Source organism: Perna viridis, chromosome 2 (genome assembly GCF_037379345.1).
Source record: "Perna viridis isolate PV_CMFRI_1.1 ecotype Kerala chromosome 2, ASM3737934v1, whole genome shotgun sequence".
Lineage (NCBI taxonomy): Eukaryota > Metazoa > Mollusca > Bivalvia > Mytilida > Mytilidae > Perna > Perna viridis.
The window spans coordinates 48,846,000-48,858,846 of NC_142446.1; the positions used below are offsets into that span (position 1 = coordinate 48,846,000).

At 36.8% G+C, this 12,847-nt stretch overlaps 7 non-coding genes and 1 pseudogene across 7 annotated transcripts; 4 read left to right on the forward strand and 4 right to left on the reverse strand.

The window, feature by feature from the left end:
* The first annotated feature begins 719 nt into the window (after positions 1 to 719).
* Positions 720 to 1,017, forward strand: LOC148625527 (signal recognition particle RNA). The gene has a single exon (XR_015920474.1).
* Positions 1,018 to 1,587: 570 nt separating this feature from the next.
* On the reverse strand, positions 1,588 to 1,751 carry LOC148625528 (U1 spliceosomal RNA). Its single transcript, XR_015920237.1, has one exon. It is a non-coding gene; the product is annotated as a U1 spliceosomal RNA (small nuclear RNA).
* A 674-nt stretch (positions 1,752 to 2,425) lies between these two features.
* Positions 2,426 to 2,723, forward strand: LOC148625529 (signal recognition particle RNA). Its single transcript, XR_015920475.1, has one exon.
* A 571-nt stretch (positions 2,724 to 3,294) lies between these two features.
* Positions 3,295 to 3,458, reverse strand: LOC148625530 (U1 spliceosomal RNA). Its single transcript, XR_015920248.1, has one exon. It is a non-coding gene; the product is annotated as a U1 spliceosomal RNA (small nuclear RNA).
* A 674-nt stretch (positions 3,459 to 4,132) lies between these two features.
* LOC148625531 (signal recognition particle RNA) lies at positions 4,133 to 4,430 on the forward strand. Its single transcript, XR_015920476.1, has one exon.
* A 556-nt stretch (positions 4,431 to 4,986) lies between these two features.
* LOC148625532 (U1 spliceosomal RNA) lies at positions 4,987 to 5,150 on the reverse strand. Its single transcript, XR_015920259.1, has one exon. It is a non-coding gene; the product is annotated as a U1 spliceosomal RNA (small nuclear RNA).
* A 674-nt stretch (positions 5,151 to 5,824) lies between these two features.
* LOC148625533 (signal recognition particle RNA) lies at positions 5,825 to 6,122 on the forward strand. The gene has a single exon (XR_015920477.1).
* A 556-nt stretch (positions 6,123 to 6,678) lies between these two features.
* On the reverse strand, positions 6,679 to 6,813 carry LOC148625534 (U1 spliceosomal RNA; annotated as a pseudogene).
* Between the last annotated feature and the right edge of the window lie 6,034 nt (positions 6,814 to 12,847).

Below are 12,847 nucleotides of genomic sequence, written 5' to 3' on the forward strand. Positions count from 1 at the left end.
GGAACCGCCTTTGTGATCACGGTATCCCCTGTACCAGGTAAGTATGCTGTAGCACTGTATCGCAGGGCGACTATTTTCAACGCATTTGTAGTTTTCTGGCGGTGCAATCAATACTTTATTATTGCAGAAAAATTCGTAGTTCATACGCAATGATGAATTGTTGTTGACAAGCACGCGGCAAGTATTTTTTGGCATCTTATTGATTTACAGAAATGTGAAAAATGCACAATTCAGTTCGATACTGAACAAATATGAAAACCGAAGAAAGTCTAATGTTTAGTAACTCACTTTGTATACGTATGCCCAACCTTTTCCCCGTTGTGCTATAAGTGAAATAGCCGGGAAAATTCAGTCAGGATTGGCCCAGTAATTTATACTAAAACTGAGCTTTTTATCACATGAAGTTGGTTTTAATTACCAGTGCATTCATTCTAAAATAGATTTCAATTACTATCAATTTCAAATCCAGTCATACATACATACACTAACATGCAGTCGCGCTCGCCAAGAAGTGCCGAAAAGTGTGAACAGTGTTGAACATATGGTAATACTGACACGTGTACATGCAGTTCTCAATTGTCATACATGGGTATAAAAAGACAAAATCTGATTTACGGACACATATCGTAGGAAAAATAAACAAATTAAGCGTATTATTTACAGAAAAAGAAAAGCAATTTTAGTAAATATAAGTAACAAAAATAACCACATGTTAATCGGTTGGGAGTTGTGGCGTGCTCCTGTGATCCAGCTACTTGGAGACCAGAGTTGGCGGACGGTGTGAGGGCAGGAGTCCTGGTGGCAGGTGATCTATGTTGAGCGGGCGTCCGCACTAAGATCGGCATCAATATGGGCACACCGAGGGAGCTCAGTGTGACCAGGTTGTCTAAGGAGGGACGTACAGGCCCAGGGCGGAAACGCAGCAGGCAAAAGTCCCCGTGTCGATCAGTAGTGGGATCGCGCCTGTGAATAGACGCTTGTCAACAGCCTGTCCAATATAACTGGACTCGACTCTTTTTTTTTCTTTCCCATACTAAAAAAACTAAAAAAAAAAATAAAAAAAATTCAATTAATACGAATCGTATCTCATCTGAGGAACCTGCAAGACGTCTCATATTTCAGAACATTTTCCTTCCCAAAATTTTCGCGCCGAGCTTAGCTCGGCGTTTCACACCACACACACACACACACACACACACACACACACACACACACACACACACACACGCACAATCAAGCACTCAAGCACAAATATATATCAATATCAATATCAACATCCATCTCAAACATTTTCAATACACTTCCATACCATGTCAATACTCAAACATACAACCTACCTACCTACCTACAAACTATCTACATCTAACACTCTTTTTCCATTTATTCCACTCTCACCTCAGTCTCATCTATTCACTTACTAGTAAGCTTTTCTTTTCACACATAATCCACGCATCATCAACACAAACTTATACCACGCATGCATTTTCATTCAAATGTAGCCTGTCTAATTCATTATAAGAACACAAGTTGGCAGATTGATCATTGTATGCATTGTAGGGACTGGTCCTTATTTCTTTACATTATAGACGGGGGATAGCGCGAACGCAGTCCCCCACACTAAAAAATTGCGTACCCGAGTTGCCCACATTTGGGGCAATCGCAGGCTTCAGCCTAACCGGAGTGCAATGGAAAGGCCTCGACCTGGGGGAACCGCCTTTGTGATCACGGTATCCCCTGTACCAGGTAAGTATGCTGTAGCACTGTATCGCAGGGCGACTATTTTCAACGCATTTGTAGTTTTCTGGCGGTGCAATCAATACTTTATTATTGCAGAAAAATTCGTAGTTCATACGCAATGATGAATTGTTGTTGACAAGCACGCGGCAAGTATTTTTTGGCATCTTATTGATTTACAGAAATGTGAAAAATGCACAATTCAGTTCGATACTGAACAAATATGAAAACCGAAGAAAGTCTAATGTTTAGTAACTCACTTTGTATACGTATGCCCAACCTTTTCCCCGTTGTGCTATAAGTGAAATAGCCGGGAAAATTCAGTCAGGATTGGCCCAGTAATTTATACTAAAACTGAGCTTTTTATCACATGAAGTTGGTTTTAATTACCAGTGCATTCATTCTAAAATAGATTTCAATTACTATCAATTTCAAATCCAGTCATACATACATACACTAACATGCAGTCGCGCTCGCCAAGAAGTGCCGAAAAGTGTGAACAGTGTTGAACATATGGTAATACTGACACGTGTACATGCAGTTCTCAATTGTCATACATGGGTATAAAAAGACAAAATCTGATTTACGGACACATATCGTAGGAAAAATAAACAAATTAAGCGTATTATTTACAGAAAAAGAAAAGCAATTTTAGTAAATATAAGTAACAAAAATAACCACATGTTAATCGGTTGGGAGTTGTGGCGTGCTCCTGTGATCCAGCTACTTGGAGACCAGAGTTGGCGGACGGTGTGAGGGCAGGAGTCCTGGTGGCAGGTGATCTATGTTGAGCGGGCGTCCGCACTAAGATCGGCATCAATATGGGCACACCGAGGGAGCTCAGTGTGACCAGGTTGTCTAAGGAGGGACGTACAGGCCCAGGGCGGAAACGCAGCAGGCAAAAGTCCCCGTGTCGATCAGTAGTGGGATCGCGCCTGTGAATAGACGCTTGTCAACAGCCTGTCCAATATAACTGGACTCGACTCTTTCTTTTTTTCTTTCCCATACTAAAAAAACTAAAAAAAAAAAAAAAAAAATTCAATTAATACGAATCGTATCTCATCTGAGGAACCTGCAAGACGTCTCATATTTCAGAACATTTTCCTTCCCAAAATTTTCGCGCCGAGCATAGCTCGGCGTTTCACACCACACACACACACACACACACACACACACACACACACACACACACACACACACAATCAAGCACTCAAGCACAAATATATATCAATATCAATATCAACATCCATCTCAAACATTTTCAATACACTTCCATACCATGTCAATACTCAAACATACAACCTACCTACCTACCTACCTACAAACTATCTACATCTAACACTCTTTTTCCATTTATTCCACTCTCACCTCAGTCTCATCTATTCACTTACTAGTAAGCTTTTCTTTTCACACATAATCCACGCATCATCAACACAAACTTATACCACGCATGCATTTTCATTCAAATGTAGCCTGTCTAATTCATTATAAGAACACAAGTTGGCAGATTGATCATTGTATGCATTGTAGGGACTGGTCCTTATTTCTTTACATTATAGACGGGGGATAGCGCGAACGCAGTCCCCCACACTAAAAAATTGCGTACCCGAGTTGCCCACATTTGGGGCAATCGCAGGCTTCAGCCTAACCGGAGTGCAATGGAAAGGCCTCGACCTGGGGGAACCGCCTTTGTGATCACGGTATCCCCTGTACCAGGTAAGTATGCTGTAGCACTGTATCGCAGGGCGACTATTTTCAACGCATTTGTAGTTTTCTGGCGGTGCAATCAATACTTTATTATTGCAGAAAAATTCGTAGTTCATACGCAATGATGAATTGTTGTTGACAAGCACGCGGCAAGTATTTTTTGGCATCTTATTGATTTACAGAAATGTGAAAAATGCACAATTCAGTTCGATACTGAACAAATATGAAAACCGAAGAAAGTCTAATGTTTAGTAACTCACTTTGTATACGTATGCCCAACCTTTTCCCCGTTGTGCTATAAGTGAAATAGCCGGGAAAATTCAGTCAGGATTGGCCCAGTAATTTATACTAAAACTGAGCTTTTTATCACATGAAGTTGGTTTTAATTACCAGTGCATTCATTCTAAAATAGATTTCAATTACTATCAATTTCAAATCCAGTCATACATACATACACTAACATGCAGTCGCGCTCGCCAAGAAGTGCCGAAAAGTGTGAACAGTGTTGAACATATGGTAATACTGACACGTGTACATGCAGTTCTCAATTGTCATACATGGGTATAAAAAGACAAAATCTGATTTACGGACACATATCGTAGGAAAAATAAACAAATTAAGCGTATTATTTACAGAAAAAGAAAAGCAATTTTAGTAAATATAAGTAACAAAAATAACCACATGTTAATCGGTTGGGAGTTGTGGCGTGCTCCTGTGATCCAGCTACTTGGAGACCAGAGTTGGCGGACGGTGTGAGGGCAGGAGTCCTGGTGGCAGGTGATCTATGTTGAGCGGGCGTCCGCACTAAGATCGGCATCAATATGGGCACACCGAGGGAGCTCAGTGTGACCAGGTTGTCTAAGGAGGGACGTACAGGCCCAGGGCGGAAACGCAGCAGGCAAAAGTCCCCGTGTCGATCAGTAGTGGGATCGCGCCTGTGAATAGACGCTTGTCAACAGCCTGTCCAATATAACTGGACTCGACTCTTTTTTTTTCTTTCCCATACTAAAAAAACTAAAAAAAAAAATAAAAAAAATTCAATTAATACGAATCGTATCTCATCTGAGGAACCTGCAAGACGTCTCATATTTCAGAACATTTTCCTTCCCAAAATTTTCGCGCCGAGCATAGCTCGGCGTTTCACACCACACACACACACACACACACACACACACACACACACACGCACAATCAAGCACTCAAGCACAAATATATATCAATATCAATATCAACATCCATCTCAAACATTTTCAATACACTTCCATACCATGTCAATACTCAAACATACAACCTACCTACCTACCTACAAACTATCTACATCTAACACTCTTTTTCCATTTATTCCACTCTCACCTCAGTCTCATCTATTCACTTACTAGTAAGCTTTTCTTTTCACACATAATCCACGCATCATCAACACAAACTTATACCACGCATGCATTTTCATTCAAATGTAGCCTGTCTAATTCATTATAAGAACACAAGTTGGCAGATTGATCATTGTATGCATTGTAGGGACTGGTCCTTATTTCTTTACATTATAGACGGGGGATAGCGCGAACGCAGTCCCCCACACTAAAAAATTGCGTACCCGAGTTGCCCACATTTGGGGCAATCGCAGGCTTCAGCCTAACCGGAGTGCAATGGAAAGGCCTCGACCTGGGGGAACCGCCTTTGTGATCACGGTATCCCCTGTACCAGGTAAGTATGCTGTAGCACTGTATCGCAGGGCGACTATTTTCAACGCATTTGTAGTTTTCTGGCGGTGCAATCAATACTTTATTATTGCAGAAAAATTCGTAGTTCATACGCAATGATGAATTGTTGTTGACAAGCACGCGGCAAGTATTTTTTGGCATCTTATTGATTTACAGAAATGTGAAAAATGCACAATTCAGTTCGATACTGAACAAATATGAAAACCGAAGAAAGTCTAATGTTTAGTAACTCACTTTGTATACGTATGCCCAACCTTTTCCCCGTTGTGCTATAAGTGAAATAGCCGGGAAAATTCAGTCAGGATTGGCCCAGTAATTTATACTAAAACTGAGCTTTTTATCACATGAAGTTGGTTTTAATTACCAGTGCATTCATTCTAAAATAGATTTCAATTACTATCAATTTCAAATCCAGTCATACATACATACACTAACATGCAGTCGCGCTCGCCAAGAAGTGCCGAAAAGTGTGAACAGTGTTGAACATATGGTAATACTGACACGTGTACATGCAGTTCTCAATTGTCATACATGGGTATAAAAAGACAAAATCTGATTTACGGACACATATCGTAGGAAAAATAAACAAATTAAGCGTATTATTTACAGAAAAAGAAAAGCAATTTTAGTAAATATAAGTAACAAAAATAACCACATGTTAATCGGTTGGGAGTTGTGGCGTGCTCCTGTGATCCAGCTACTTGGAGACCAGAGTTGGCGGACGGTGTGAGGGCAGGAGTCCTGGTGGCAGGTGATCTATGTTGAGCGGGCGTCCGCACTAAGATCGGCATCAATATGGGCACACCGAGGGAGCTCAGTGTGACCAGGTTGTCTAAGGAGGGACGTACAGGCCCAGGGCGGAAACGCAGCAGGCAAAAGTCCCCGTGTCGATCAGTAGTGGGATCGCGCCTGTGAATAGACGCTTGTCAACAGCCTGTCCAATATAACTGGACTCGACTCTTTTTTTTTCTTTCCCATACTAAAAAAACTAAAAAAAAAAATAAAAAAAATTCAATTAATACGAATCGTATCTCATCTGAGGAACCTGCAAGACGTCTCATATTTCAGAACATTTTCCTTCCCAAAATTTTCGCGCCGAGCATAGCTCGGCGTTTCACACCACACACACACACACACACACACACACACACACACACACGCACAATCAAGCACTCAAGCACAAATATATATCAATATCAATATCAACATCCATCTCAAACATTTTCAATACACTTCCATACCATGTCAATACTCAAACATACAACCTACCTACCTACCTACAAACTATCTACATCTAACACTCTTTTTCCATTTATTCCACTCTCACCTCAGTCTCATCTATTCACTTACTAGTAAGCTTTTCTTTTCACACATAATCCACGCATCATCAACACAAACTTATACCACGCATGCATTTTCATTCAAATGTAGCCTGTCTAATTCATTATAAGAACACAAGTTGGCAGATTGATCATTGTATGCATTGTAGGGACTGGTCCTTATTTCTTTACATTATAGACGGGGGATAGCGCGAACGCAGTCCCCCACACTAAAAAATTGCGTACCCGAGTTGCCCACATTTGGGGCAATCGCAGGCTTCAGCCTAACCGGAGTGCAATGGAAAGGCCTCGACCTGGGGGAACCTTTTTTTTTTTTTTAATTTCAAACAATTTATTCAGTAAAACTTCATACGTAATACATGACAATAAATTAAAACATAAATATCACAGATAATACATTGTGCATGTATACAGATATGAATAATGTATGCATAAATATCAACTTTGTTATTGGTTAATGCAAGAAAGAACATTGGGATAAATAGTTATATCTCAAATCAATACATGATACATAGGTATATAATACCTTCTGACACAACAAAACATCTGAAGAGAAAAAAATTCAAATGCCCTGTTATTATAGTACTCCTGTAAATTACAAGACGCCACCCTCCCATTAACTCAAATAGGGAAAAAATACAAAAATTAAAACTTAAGGGTACCTTAATAGAATCAAGTTAATAAACCTATTACTTCAAGACTTATAACTCAGAAAAAAGTGATTTCTAAATCATCATCTTGTACTTTACAGAGTAAGTCACTTGAGCACCAAAACTCAGTGAACTTTAGTATTGGAAATCTATAAAAGTCAGCTTCAATACGTAATTTCAGCTGCTGTAAATAGAAAATATAAATATCATTTGGTAAAACATGTTTACCATCAAACTTTTTACTATTTCTTTTAATCCATACAGTTTTACAATATAAAGAAATCAACAATAATACCACACTTTTAGTTCTTCCAACAACATTAATATCTCTAAAAAGTATATGTTTATAATCTAAGGAAATACTTCCATTAGATAAAGAGAATATCCAATTCTTAATAAGAACAAATAAATTTTTGACATCCCTACATTCGCAAAATAAATGAATTAAAGTTTCCGGTTCTCTGGCACAAAAAGTACATCTATTAGACTTATACACATTATGATTAAATAATAAACTATTAGTAGGCAAAACATTATGCACTACTTTATAAATAACATCTCTAGAAAAGCGATCAAGAAACTTATCAAATACATTTTTAAATACAATTCTAAAATCCACTCCAGGATTTTTTTCAACAACTTTAGGAACATAAATTTCCTTTTCTAATAGAACCTTATACAAAACTTTTGTAGTTACACCCCTTAGATCTACATCACTACACAATTTTAAATCAATTAAAGCATCAATACAACATCTATAAAAGGACGAAATGACCTCACTGTGAGGCATGTTTAAAGATGTAAACAATTCATTATAAAATCGTAAAGAATAACCAGCCCAGTATATCGCATAATTGACAAACTTTACCTGTCTATTGTTAATAATATCGGACAAGTGTTTCAAGCGTAACGCTTTTAACTTTAAATCGATATTCACAATATTCAAACCACCCTGACTAAAATCTAAATATAAATTCTTACGACTAATCATTTCTACCTTATCATTCCATATAAACTTAAAAATACAACGTTGGAATTTAATTATCCAATGTTTAGACATCGGCACAACAGTACCTACATACCACAACTTAGATAAAGCACACGTATTTACAATAATTGATTTTTCTAATAAAGATAAACTTCTCAACCTCCATAATTTCAAGGTCTTTTCTAACTTAATAAAAATGGGATGCCATACATCATCCTGTGACAAATCATTACCACACTTAATACCTATTAATTTCATACTATCAACAAAATTTATACCAAATCTATGATTTTCTTTTCTACATTTCCAAGCACCTAACCACATACCTTTTGTTTTATTTTTATTAAGCTTGGAACCTGAACCTTTACCAAATAAATCAATCCAATATAAAAATTTATGTATACTTTTATCAGTAGTAACAATACCAGCACTATCATCGGCAAAAACAGATATTTTACAATTATCAACAGAACCAGGAATATTCATACCAATAATATCAGTATCGTTCACAACTTTGCGCACAAAAGGTTCAAGACATAAAACATATAATAAAGGTGACAAACTACACCCTTGTTTGACAGATCTAGTGATCCGTACAGGATCAGAAATAAAATTATTCACAATAACTGATGAAGACAAATCATGATATAAAATCTTGATCCATTTAATTAAATTCGGACCAAAATTAAATTTTTCTAAAACATTGAATAAAAAGGTATGATTAATACGATCAAATGCTTTCTCTTGATCAAGAGAAATGAAAGCACAATTAATATTCTTCTGATTAACATAGTCAATAATGTTCCTATGTAAATGGGCATTGTCTAAAATACTTCTGCCCCTAACAGCACAAGTTTGATCAACACCAATAATTTTATCAGAAACTAAACCCATTCTATTACAAATAATTTTACTTAAAATCTTAACATCAATATTAATTAAACTAATAGGACGATAACATTTAACATCAAAATGTCTAGAAACGTCTTTACAAATAAGAGATATATAACTTGTTCTTTGACTAACTGACAAAGTATTTTCATCAAAAATATTATCATACAAATTTAATAACAAAGGTGCAAAAATGTCAATAAATTTGACATAAAATTCTTTGGGCAGTCCATCAGGTCCCGGTGATTTATTGTTATCCATACCTTTAACAGAGTTAATAATTTCATCCTCAGTAATATTTGATTCACAAACATCTCTATCATCATTATCTAACATAGGTAAATCATCTAAGAAATATTTCATAACATCAAAATCAATAGCTTCCTCTTTAAATAAATCACTATAAAAGTTTTCAAATTGCTTAATAATATCGCAATGTTTTGTAAAAATACCATCATCATTTCTAATTTCACAAATATTTTTCTTTTTACCTCTACGAACTTCCTTTTGGAAAAAATATTGACTCGGAAGTTCACTATTATCTAGTAAATTTGCTTTACTTCTAATTTGAGCACCTCTAAAATCTTTAACATAATAATCTTTAATCTCATTCTTAAGTACATCAATTTGTTCTGAAAAATTACCTGGCATTTTCTTTTCTAATTTACATAAATGAAAATATCGTTTCTCTAATTGTCTAATCACTGTATACTTAAGTTTATTTTTCTTTTTACAATAATCAATACAAAAGACCTTAATATTTTCTTTAAAATAATCCCACATATCAATACACATATCTAAACCATCGATAAAGTTAATAAACCACTCTCGAAAAGAAATACAAAAAGCTCTATCGTCTAATATAGAGGTGTTTAATTTCCAATAACCTTCACCTCTCTTCACATCAGTGTTATTGGCAAACGATATATGAACACAATCATGATCAGAAAAAGCAAAAGGTAGAACGTCACAATTCTTAACAAAAGGTTTTAATTCATTAGAAAAGTACATGCGATCTAATCGACACGCAATATTATTACCCCGCCAGGTGACACATTTACAATTAGGATATAAATACCTATAAACGTCACAAAGGTCAAAATCAGATACAATGGTTCTTAATTTATCAACACCTGTAGTACCTAAATGGGGATTTCCCCCGATCTTATCAAGTTTTGGATCCATAATACAATTAAAATCACCACCAAATATTTTACAATTCTGTGTCATTAGAAAAGGATATATATACTCAAAGAAATCTTTTCTATCACTACTATCATTAGGAGCATAAATATTAAACAATCTATACGGAACATTATCAATTTTAACATCAATAAATTGAAAACGTCCGTCTATATCTCTATGATATTTCACTACAACAAAATCTATAGAATGAGAAATAAAAATAGCTGTTCCCCTACTTAAATTAGAACCGAAGTTCCAAAAACATCTATATAATTCAAAATAAGTATTTAAGTCATTACTTATAATGGAGTTTGAAACATGCGTTTCTTGCAAAAACAAAATATCTACATGTTTACGCAAACAAAAATCTCTTAGTGCGTACTGACACTTTACATCAAGTAACCCATTACAATTCAAAGTTGCAATATTCAATAAATTATCAATGTTTGTCACGATGTGTATATAGAGTATTTACAACTGAAACAACATAAACAAAATACCTTAAAAATTATCAAGGTATTTCAAAAAGTATTTAGAAAATAACTCAATGAAGAAAATTTAAATATCTGACTAATTACAATCATGCTAATTACAGGTGAAGAATACAAATTTCAACAGGTAAGATATCGGTAGAAATTTAAATGACCAAACAAAAGCAAAAATCTTTAAATGCCCAGACAATAGAAGAAACGTTAACATCTGGATAATTACAATCAAAAATTTCAGTGCATTAAAGGTAACAAACGGAAAGGTGAAAATCAAAGATGAGTTTAAATCTCTTAGCAATAGAGAAGTAAAACTATCGTAAAATCTAATCACCAGCCAATTAACACTATAGAAAAAGTGAACTGTAAAAAGTAAAAAGAATAAAAGAGTTACTAAACATATTAATACAAGTAATAGATTACTATTACAAAAACTGGTTTTAAACCCAAAAAAATAAACATTAAACAGATTGCAAGCAATCCGAGATAAATAAACAATCGAAATCAAAATCGTTAATCTAAATTCAAAGTCCATGGGCGTATTCAGTCAGTTTAGGGGGATTATAACTATACCAAAGTCCATTAACAGTCCGCGTCTACATCAATTGCTTCCTCTTCAGGGTTTCTCATTCCCGGTGGAATTAAAAGTGGCCTCTCTAAAGCTTCTTTCTTCACCCTCTTCTCAACGTCTGGTTGTTCCTTGTTGTCATCTCTGGCTCTTTTAGCATCAGTACCTCGGTCCCTGGAGTAGGAACCTTCACTGCTATATTCAGTACCTCGGCCCTCCTCCACGGGACCTTCACTGCCGGTTGATACATCAGTGCCCGATCGGGCACCTTCATCACTAGTCGGTACATCGGATCCCTGGGTGGATCCTTCACCGCTGGTTGGTACATCAGACCCCTCCTGGGATCCTTCACCACTCGTTGTTGACTCGGTGCTCGGCTGAGCACTTTCATCGCGTCTAGGTCGCCGACTAGTCGCCGCTGCCTTGCCACATTTGGCTCTCACATGACCAAATTCTCCACACTTAAGGCATTGAGCTTGCCTTCCTGCAACGGTAATCAAGACATCCCTACCATAAATTTTAGCTCGGTATGGCAAACTGCTATATTGACTGTCGGTTGAATACATTTTCCCAGAAACTACACCAGTTTTATACGTAACCTCTTCGAAGGTGTCAGTATCATGCCTCAGTGCAACCTCACTTCCGTATTTTCTTAGTCCCTCTTTCAACAGGTCTAGTTTTAAGTGCATTGGGAACCAATGCACTTTAAAACGAACTAAACGCCTATCTATCCGGCTAAAGAAGAGTGGAACTCCTTTCGCCTGGAAAGACCGCTCCATCGTAAGCCTCTCTACTGTGAGTGGGTGTTTGAAGGAAACAAACCAGTCACCATCTTCACCACACTTGTAGACGGCGTCTATCTCGTCACCATTGACTACTTCCTTCAAATATGGTATAACTTCACGTTGAGTAAACAATCTCTTCTTCAAACCAATTGCCAACCGGAGAGTCCTACCGGACACACTTCCATCTACATAGTGGTCCATTCTGGTAAATAAGGGATTCCTCACGGAATACACCTTATGTATGAGTACAGAGGATCGACCTGGGGGAACCGCCTTTGTGATCACGGTATCCCCTGTACCAGGTAAGTATGCTGTAGCACTGTATCGCAGGGCGACTATTTTCAACGCATTTGTAGTTTTCTGGCGGTGCAATCAATACTTTATTATTGCAGAAAAATTCGTAGTTCATACGCAATGATGAATTGTTGTTGACAAGCACGCGGCAAGTATTTTTTGGCATCTTATTGATTTACAGAAATGTGAAAAATGCACAATTCAGTTCGATACTGAACAAATATGAAAACCGAAGAAAGTCTAATGTTTAGTAACTCACTTTGTATACGTATGCCCAACCTTTTCCCCGTTGTGCTATAAGTGAAATAGCCGGGAAAATTCAGTCAGGATTGGCCCAGTAATTTATACTAAAACTGAGCTTTTTATCACATGAAGTTGGTTTTAATTACCAGTGCATTCATTCTAAAATAGATTTCAATTACTATCAATTTCAAATCCAGTCATACATACATACACTAACATGCAGTCGCGCTCGCCAAGAAGTGCCGAAAAGTGTGAACAG